This window comes from Cricetulus griseus (assembly GCF_003668045.3).
Source record: "Cricetulus griseus strain 17A/GY chromosome 1 unlocalized genomic scaffold, alternate assembly CriGri-PICRH-1.0 chr1_1, whole genome shotgun sequence".
Taxonomy (NCBI): Eukaryota; Metazoa; Chordata; class Mammalia; order Rodentia; family Cricetidae; genus Cricetulus; species Cricetulus griseus.
Genome location: NW_023276807.1, coordinates 272,443,997 through 272,453,376, shown reverse-complemented (window position 1 = coordinate 272,453,376; position 9,380 = coordinate 272,443,997). Strand labels below are relative to the sequence as shown.

The 9,380-nt window shown below is 44.1% G+C and overlaps 1 pseudogene; it reads left to right on the top strand.

Moving 5' to 3' along the window:
• Nucleotides 1-8,381: 8,381 nt before the first annotated feature.
• On the top strand, nt 8,382-9,096 carry LOC100765240 (annotated as a pseudogene).
• Nucleotides 9,097-9,380: the final 284 nt, after the last annotated feature.

Sequence of the window (9,380 nt, the reverse complement as noted above, 5' to 3'; positions counted from 1 at the left end):
AATAAAGAGAAAAAGGGAAAACAGGGGAGAGAAACTGCTTGCTTTTCTCCTCAGATCCTTCTAGCTCCTCTTGACCTCCAAACCAAGATTCATCCATGTCAAGCCAGAAAAACTACCAGTCTTGTGCTGGTATTGTTCAACTAACCATCTGTCTGTCAGCATAAGCATCTCAGTCTCCTCTGGGACACTTGAGTTGTGCATAGGTTAGCTAAAAGCAAAGAACTTTTCCTCCAGATTTCTAATACTCTGAGTCTTTTCCCTCCTCAGTCTCATGTATGCTAAGCAAGCACTCCACCACCATGCTATATCCCAGCCCTTGACTCTCGGACATCCTTCTTCCCTCTTAAAATACATCAAAATATGTGTGTCATGGAGGACTATACACCTATAAAGAGCAATGAGGAAAATGTCTGTGTATACGACCGCAGAATGATTTTCAGGTTACAATACTGAGAGAAAGCGATCATGGTATGGAAAAGTTTGTACAGTTTGCTATTATCTATCAAAAGAGAGAGGGGGTGGAATAGATGTGTACAAGAGAGGGATATACTACAAATAAGCAATGGATGGGCTGGGGAGACAGCTCGGTACACAAAGCCCTTGCTACGTGACTGTGGAGATGGAAGCTAGAATCCACAGAATCAATCAATGTGAATGGAAATATCAGGTGAGGCACAGCCCACTGAAATCCCAGCATACAGGAAAAAAACACAATGGATTCCCCGAGCAAGCTGGCTAGCCGGACTAGCCAAATTATCAAACTCTGAGTTCAGAAAGAAACCTCAGTATATAAAGTAGAGGTTTATATCCACATACAAATATGCACACATACAATACACAAACACACTGCAGAAACACACACACACACACACACACACACACACACACACACAACAAGTAAACAATGAAAGAATCTGAAGTCCATACCTAGAAAGCTGGTATTTCCAATGCACTGTGGGTGGCATCTGGACCCTTTTGGGCAGCTATGATTGCCTTTCTATCAGTTTCTGAGAACCATGAAGATTACACACAGGACTCCAGATGCACTTTGTCTTGAGAATGTCAGTGTATCCGCCAACTGCTGCTTGGGATTTCACCAGTTGGCAGTGGGTTGACCAGCTGTCTGGAGCACAGCCAACCTAAGTAAACAAACATACTTGTGTGTGGCTCTGTCCACAGTGGTGAAACTTAGAACCACAAGGTATAAAACAACTTGAATCTGATGGGATTGCGACATTACCATCACCTCACAACAAAGATGCACAACTGTATGCTGGGTGTTGGTTTGTACTTATCTTTTATTGGAAACTCAATAAGAAAGTATCCCAGGGCACAGAACTGACGGAGCCAAACCTTTGTGAAGGGCCATGACAGAAGACAGGTGATGCTGCCTGTGTGCATAGAAGCTAAAGATCTTGCTAACATGAAGTACTTTAGGACATCCATCTTTCAAAGTGAAGCCTTTCCTATGGAAACACATGGTAAAGTTGCATCTGGGGAAATGGTCATATGCCAACAATGTGGCTTCCCCTATATACAGTGGGAAGAAAGTTTTGAGACAGAAACTGTGAAGAGCAGTCTCTGGATTCCCTCTAAGGTCAGGTGACGGGGAGGCCTACAGGCCTTTCCAAAATGGCTTGGATCCCAGGTTGACTGTTGCCACTCTGTAAATACAGCTGAAAGGAGCTCAAGGAAACACTCCCCAGACATCTGCAGTGCACATAGAACTCTGTTGTAGGAGAAACTGCAGCCAGACTATCCAAGCTGCAGTCGCCCTGGCCCTGGTGGCCAGGCCAGCCCACATGAGCATGTGCCTGTGTGAGGCAGGCACTTCCTCCCTGAGCCAAACTGGCCTCTAGGTCCAGAGACTGGTGACAGAGAGACACCTGACCAGAGACATCAATGAAGGACAGAGTCAGCTGCCTGAGCCAAAGAGACCTTGGGAGGAGATATAAAGGCAGGTCTAACTTCCTTTATAATCAAGTCTGCAGCACGCTCTGCTACTCACTGACTCCAGGTGCCTGAGTCCTTGGTGCTCCCTGTTGTCTCCCCCTCCCCCAAAGGATGTCTGAGCAGGGTAACTGGCAACACTCTGTTCCCGTTTTCTGGGTCCTGGAGGGTAATCAACCACACAGGGAACAAAACTGTCAAGTCCTCCAACTCTGGGGAAGGCATGCAGGTTCTTGATGTCGTATTTTGCTTGGAAACAAGACATTGCAGTGGGTCACACTTCCACAAGTAGGTATTTATTTCCCAAGAACATAGGGGAAGAACACACTGTGGAGTGACTGGGGAAGGTTGAGCTGAACTTACGTAGGATGGCACACATCTTCATAAGATATTTTGTCCTGGAATAGCCAAAAGGGACAGTGAGGGTATGCATCTTGAGGCAATTCTGTATGTCTGATGTTATCTGTGCTGTTCCAGTGTCCTTGGCTGTAAAGTCTCATTCCTGAACCAGTTTTCTTTCTATGTCTTTGCCACCAAATATAACAATCCCCCTCCAAATGGGACAGAAAACTATCTCCAGACGGAGATGTGTAAGGACTCTGGTTTGATACCCCGAGATGGTCTGGCCACTGAAAGAAGACTTCGGTGATAGGGTGACCCCACTGAAGAATTCCCTAGTTAGGATATTATATGAATCAATAGCCAAACCAGCAGGGAAATTGCAATTTGCTTCTTCCAAAACCAGACAAGGTTACTACTTAGATTGCCAATACCAGGTGGGTTAAATGGTAGATGCTGACATGGATCAATTCATGGATCTCTCTGACATAGTAAAAGTCAGGGACAAAGTTTACACACACTCAAAGCTATGGAGCATAGTTCGAATTCTAATTGGTCTTAATAATAAAAACCCGGAGTCAGAGATAGGGGTTAATGCTGAAAGATCAGAGAAGCAGAGCAGCCAGCCACTAATTCTTATCTCTACTGAATCCTCAGACCAAAGGGTAATCCTGTCCCTACGATCCTCAGACTGAATGACATAAGCTCCTGTCTCCTTCTGCCTTATGTTCCTTTCTCCACCCAGCCATAGCACTCCTGTCTCCACCTCCCAAGTACTGGAATTAAAGTGTGAGCTACCACTGCCTGGCCTCTATGGCTAACTGATGGCTTAGCTCTACACTCTGATCTTCAGACAAGCTTTATTTGCTAGCTCTCAAACACAGTATCAGCACAACAGAGTGAAAGTGTTTCCTCTTGTTGTGAAGGATCCAGGGATTGGAGGTGAGTATTAGCAGCAAGGTGCCATCACCAAGCTCATTTAGGTGAAAAAGCTAAACACTTTAAATCTATAAAGGAAAGCTAGGCATGATGGTGTACTCCTGAAACATCAGCATTTGAGGAAGAGACAGAAAGATAAAAAGATCAAGACCTCTCTGGGGTCTACAGTAAGTCTCAAGCCTCTTGAGCAGTACACACATTGAGACTAGCCTGCAAGAAAGGCAGGAAGGGGAAAGAGAAGAGCAAGAGAGAGGGAGGGGGAGAAAACCATAAAATTAAGAGTAAAGGATTGTCAGTGTAGCAGGGAAGTGACAGGATGGCAGTAATGGAGATGCTATACATTCAATTAACATCTTGCAAATGTTTTCTGAGATGCAATCTTCCGCAGTAGCCATGGGCTACAGGCACACACAACTGCGACCTGGATATTTCAAATAATTCTAGCAGTGTGAACTTTAGCAATCACTATGCATCAAAGTAAACTGAAACAAATTAAATAACTAAGAGCACTTAATGACCACCTAATCATTAAATCCATTGGGCTTTGCCTCAGATGGTACTCAGCATGACACAACTTTCTCTGGGTTCATGACTCACCATTAAGTTCTCTTGGCTTCTAAGTACCAGCCTCTCTCAGTGTCTCTCTGTGTGTGTATGTATGTATGAATGTATGTATGAATGTATGTATGTATGTATGTATGTATGTATGTGTGTGCATCTTGTACATAGCCCAAAGCCCAGACTTTCATCATAATCAATCCTGCTTCATCCTAGGTACTCTCATGGTTTCATTTTTAGTATTTTGTGCTACTTTTTGTTATCTATTTATTTGTAGTTTATGTATGTGTATGGTACCGGAGGCCAAACCCAGGGCCTTGTGCATACTTGTACCCCTGAGCTACAACTGAAGCTCACAGTTCCATTAAGGTTTGTTTTTGTTTTGTTTTTGAGACAGGGTCTCACTATCTTATGTAGTCTTGAATAGCCCAGAACTTACTATATAAACCAGGCTGGCCTCAAACTCAAGAGATCCGCCCTGCCTCTGCCTCCCGGGTGCTGGGATTAAAGGCATGCACCACCAATGCCCGGCAGCACAAGGCTACTTTTACAGGCTTTAATAAACCACCAGACGGGGCCAGCAAGATGGCTTAGTGGGTATCAGTGTTTGCTGCCAAGCCTGACATTGTGCTCGATCCCTGGAACCCACAGGCAGAAGGAAAAATGACTTCTACAAATCGTCCTCTGACTTCCAAACACTTTCTGTGGCATGAACAAACACAAAGTAAATGAAGTAAAATAATAGTTTTAACTATATTGTTGACCGTTTTATAAAGAAAGCTGGAGAACCAACAGAGACTGGGTACATAGCACAGTAGTAGAGCTCTTGCAAGGCCACAGGGTCAATCCCCAGCAGTTATGTGATGCTTAATACTGACTGCCCGGTTGACAGGATCTAGAATCAACTAGAAGATAACCCTGTAGTGTGTCTGTGAGGGAGTTTCTGGTCTTAACTGACCTACTCTATGAATAAGAAGGAGGAGAGGAGCTGAGCTGAGTAATAGCACCCATCTGTCTTTGCTTCCTGGATGCAGATGCATTGTGACTAACATACTCCTGCTGCCATGCCTTCCCACTGTGAGGCTCTGTATCTGCTTTAACTGAAACAGACATCTCCATCTTTGAGCTGCTGCTCATCGGGTATTTTGGTTACAGTCACAAGGAAAATAACTATACACTAATCATGTATCTGATAAGGAGCTAATATTCAGAACATACTTTTTAAATGTTTACAACCCAAAAGCAAATATAGGTAAAAGATCTGAATAGGCATTTCACCAAAAATGATATACAAATGTACAGAATGTCTATGAAAAGATGCCATGCAATTTTACTCATTATTAACTCAAATCACAGTGAGGGGTTGCACTGCTGGAGTGTTTGCCTAGCCTTTGGTTCACATCCAAATGAACAAACAAATGAAAAAGTACTTCAAGCCAGGCAACAGTAACGCACACCTTTAATCCCAGCACTTGGGAAGCAGAAGCAGGTGGATCTCTGTGAGTGCCAGGACACCCAGGGCTACAAAGAGGATCCCTGTCTTGAGAAACAAACAATATCAACAACAAAAGAAAGTTCTTCCTATTCATTAGGATGGAGATGATCAGAATAATAAAATTAGTAGGGCATTTTTCTGAATGGAAATGTACCTATCTAGTAGGGCTGGGCATGGTGGCACATGCCTTTATTATTAGCATTGTCAACCTAAGCTCAGTCAGTAGAGCCTGCATGCTGGAAGGAAAAGACAGACTCCTAAGAGTTGTCCTCTGACTTACACACACATAAAATAAGAACTTCAAAGCCAATCCAGGGTTAGCCCTTGTCCTCTGCAATCATGATGAAACCACAGTGGGTTAAACCCTTCAATACCACAGCAGAGTAAGAGTCTGTCCCCTCAAGCTGTCACCCTCCCGCCTTCACTAATCTTCCTTTCTCATTTTGTCCTGTTAGTATAAAGAAGGGGCAGGTCTTGGATGGGCCCAGCCCTTCTGGGTTTGCAGATACCAAGAATGACTTCTGGAGCCCTAAAGAGGTTCTTGACAGAAAGCTACTGAGCTCATAGTCTAATCCTCACCTACAATACTTTAGCCTGAAAGAATCCCTCTTCCAGTTGTCTGTTCAGTCTCCCATCACCAGGAATCCATAGTTCTCTGGTAGCCTCATCTGTCCTAGGCTGGCTCACCCTGTGCTGACACCTAACAGCTCTCCTTCACATTGAATTTCTAAAAAACACTCACTGACTGGCAAACTGAAAGAACAGCTATTTCCTATCAACCAACAACAGTCCTCTTCCAGCCTCTACACAGAGAACCAAACCCGTCTCTTCTCTTCAGATTCCATGAAAGAGAGTCAGGCATCATAAGTTGTGACTATGTGGATTCAGGATTTGCATCTGGAGCCTTCCCATTAGTCTGGCTGAAGCTTCTCTTTTGGCTTGGGATGTGAGGAAAATCACATTCAGACTTCACCAGAGGAGAGCAGGTTCCAACCTCACACCAACTATCTCCACAAAGTCTTGCAAAGGGTGGATAAACACACTTGCTATACAACATGAAGACCTCCCCAGCACTGATGTAAAAAAAAAAAAAAAAGGTAAGCATTGTGCTGTACACACCTGTCACCCCAGCACAGTGGGGTGTGGAGACAGGAGGACTGCCTGGACTTGGTGGTTGCCAGTGTAGTTCCTGGTTCAGTGAGAGACCCCCATTCCAATGGAACAGGTAGAGACAGTGATACAGTAGGAAGTTGTCATTGTCCTCCTCTTCCCTCTCTCTCTCTCTCTCTCTCTCTCTCTCTCTCTCTCTCTCTCTTTCTCTGGACATATATACACACATACATACCCCCCCTACTCACACACAGAAAGAGAGAGGGGAGAAAGGAGGGAGGGATTGAGGGAGAAGAAAAGAGAAAGTAAAAGCTTTTCATCCTTCAGTGGACAGAATGCATGTCTTGGTCAAGTTATCAAAATTAATATCACTAATGTGAGGCAGACAGATCCTGTGGATTGTGTGGTAATCCAATAATTCATCATTTTGATTGTTTTGATCAAAGCTCTGTAGCCTAAAGATAATCTTGAAGAAAAATATCAAGGAAATTCAAAATGAAATCATTCTCTTTTTTAAAGGAAGGAAGGAAGGAAGGAAGGAAGGAAGGAAGGAAGGAAGGAAGGAAGGAAGGAAGGAAGGAAAAATCAGCTTCCTTCAAAAATACCAGTGCTGTGAAGGTCATGGAACACAGAGCCTTTTCCACAGGAAACAGCTGAAGGAATATGACATGTAGTCATGCGGCACACTGCAGCCTCTAGTGGAGGAAAAATTCAAATGCCAGGAAGGGATGAAGTGGAAGGAACTGGGGCTGCTGCTTATTTTTTAATTACACTGTTTCAATGTTAGATTCCTGACACTGGTAATTGTAGAATAGCAATATACAATGAAGCGCTAGGACACAGGGAGAAGAATACATGGAATTCATCCCCAAACGGTTCAGAAACCATCTGTATACAGAATCAACCTCTTTAACCATGAATTAAATAAGTGAATCTGGATAAAAGATAAGCAGGTGTTTTGGGTACAAATCTTTCAGCCTGCCCAATATTTGACATTACTTGAAAAAAAATGTTTTATGGGGGCTGGAGAGATATCCCAGTGGCTAGGAGCCCTTGCTGCTCTGCCAGACAACAGAAACTCCGTTCTCAGTGCCCACACTGGATGCCTCATGAGCACATCTAGATCCAAAGCAGTCTTCCTGCCTCCTTGAACACCTCCTTGAGCATGCAACACACACACACACACACACACACACACACACACACACACAAATAAATAAATAATTCATTTTATGTTGTTTTTCCTAAAAATTAAAGCTGGCTTTTTCTCTCCTGGATCTCCAAGAACATGATTGACTTGTATCCTTGATAAAGGAAAAGGGATCAAAGATCAAACATCCATTTTTTTAAACAATAGATCTATTTTGTTTTATGTGCTCAAGTGTTTTGCCTACATGTAGGTATGTGTGCCACCTGTGAGCATGGTGCACACAGAGGTCAAAAGAGGGCAAAAGATGTCCTGGACCTGGATGGTTATGAGTCACCATGTGAGTGCTGGGAGCTGAACTCAGGTCCTCTACAAGAGCAACTGCTCTTAACCATTGAGCCATCTCTTCAGTCCCCCAAATACCTACTGTATAAATAATTCTTTTAAACTTTTTGTTCTGCTTTTAAGTTTTGTTTTTGCTTTTGAAGACAGTCTTACACTGTGGCCCAGGCTGCCCTGAAACTCACTGGGTTCAGACTGGTCTCAAATTCAAGACAATTCTCTTGTCTTAAATTGCCAAGCACTAGGATTGCAGGCATGAGTTACCAGGCCCAGAATAGTTTAATTATTTGAATGTGAAAACACACACACACACACACACACACACACCAAATACGAGAGTTTCCTTTTCTTTCTTTCGTTGCTTAGTTTGGGAAATGATAAGAATTGAACACAAGACCTAAGCAAGAACTCTGATATTTAATTTTGACTTTTTTTTTCCTTTTTAAAACGGGGTTTTGCTCATCCACAGGAGACCTACACGCTGTGGATTGTGCTGCTTCTATGTCTTTTGTGATCCCTGAGAAGTTCACCTGTTCTGAGTACTTAATACCAATGTCAATGGGCAGCAGAATATATATAGACTTTGCCATCACTGCCATTAAGGGTGTGGGGCGGAGATAAGCACACATGGTGTTGAGAAAAGTGGATATTGACCTCACCAAGAGTCTGGAGAGCTCACCGAGGACAAAGTGGAACAGGTGATGACCATCATGCAGAATCCACGACAGTACAAGATTCCAGACTGCTTCTTGAACAGCAGATATAGGTGTAGAAATCACGATGCTTGACCAGTAAGATGACGTGGAGTTTATTAGGAGAAAATAACAACACAGGAAACAAGTGACTGCCACATCGCCCCAGCCCCAAGGATGCAGGCCTTGCCACCCTAAAGCCCTCGGAGACCTGAAGGGGCTTCAGAACCCCAACTCAATCCTTTTCCGGTCAGGTCTGCATCTGTGATCACACCCAAAAGGGCGTGGTCAGAGCTACAGGTGCGGAGGGTGAATTTAGCGCTACAGACGGAAGGACGGAAAGTACAGCCAGGTTCTGGCCAATGGTCTAGATAGCAAGCAAGCTACAGGAGGATTTGGAGCGACTGAAGAGTACAGCCCATAGGAGGCTGCGCCACTTTGGTGGCCTTGGTGTCCGAGGTCAGCACACCAAGACCACTGACTGGCCACCGGGGCGTACTGTGGGTGTATCCAAGAAGAAATGAGTCCCTGGGCCTCAGCTGCTAAATAACTTATATACCTGTGGCCGGGGTAGGAGGGCACAGCATTTCTCTGTGTAGCCCTGGCTGTCCTGGAACTCACTCTATAGACCAGACGGTCCTAGAACTCAAGAGATCCACCTGCCTCTGCCCCCACCCCCTAGTGCTGGGATTAAGGCATGTGCCGCTGCCATCCACTTAACTTTTTTTAACCAATACATTTTTTGAGATTCTTTTCTACCATTATCTACATGCAGATCATTAGTATTTACTTACTGCTACAAAATTGG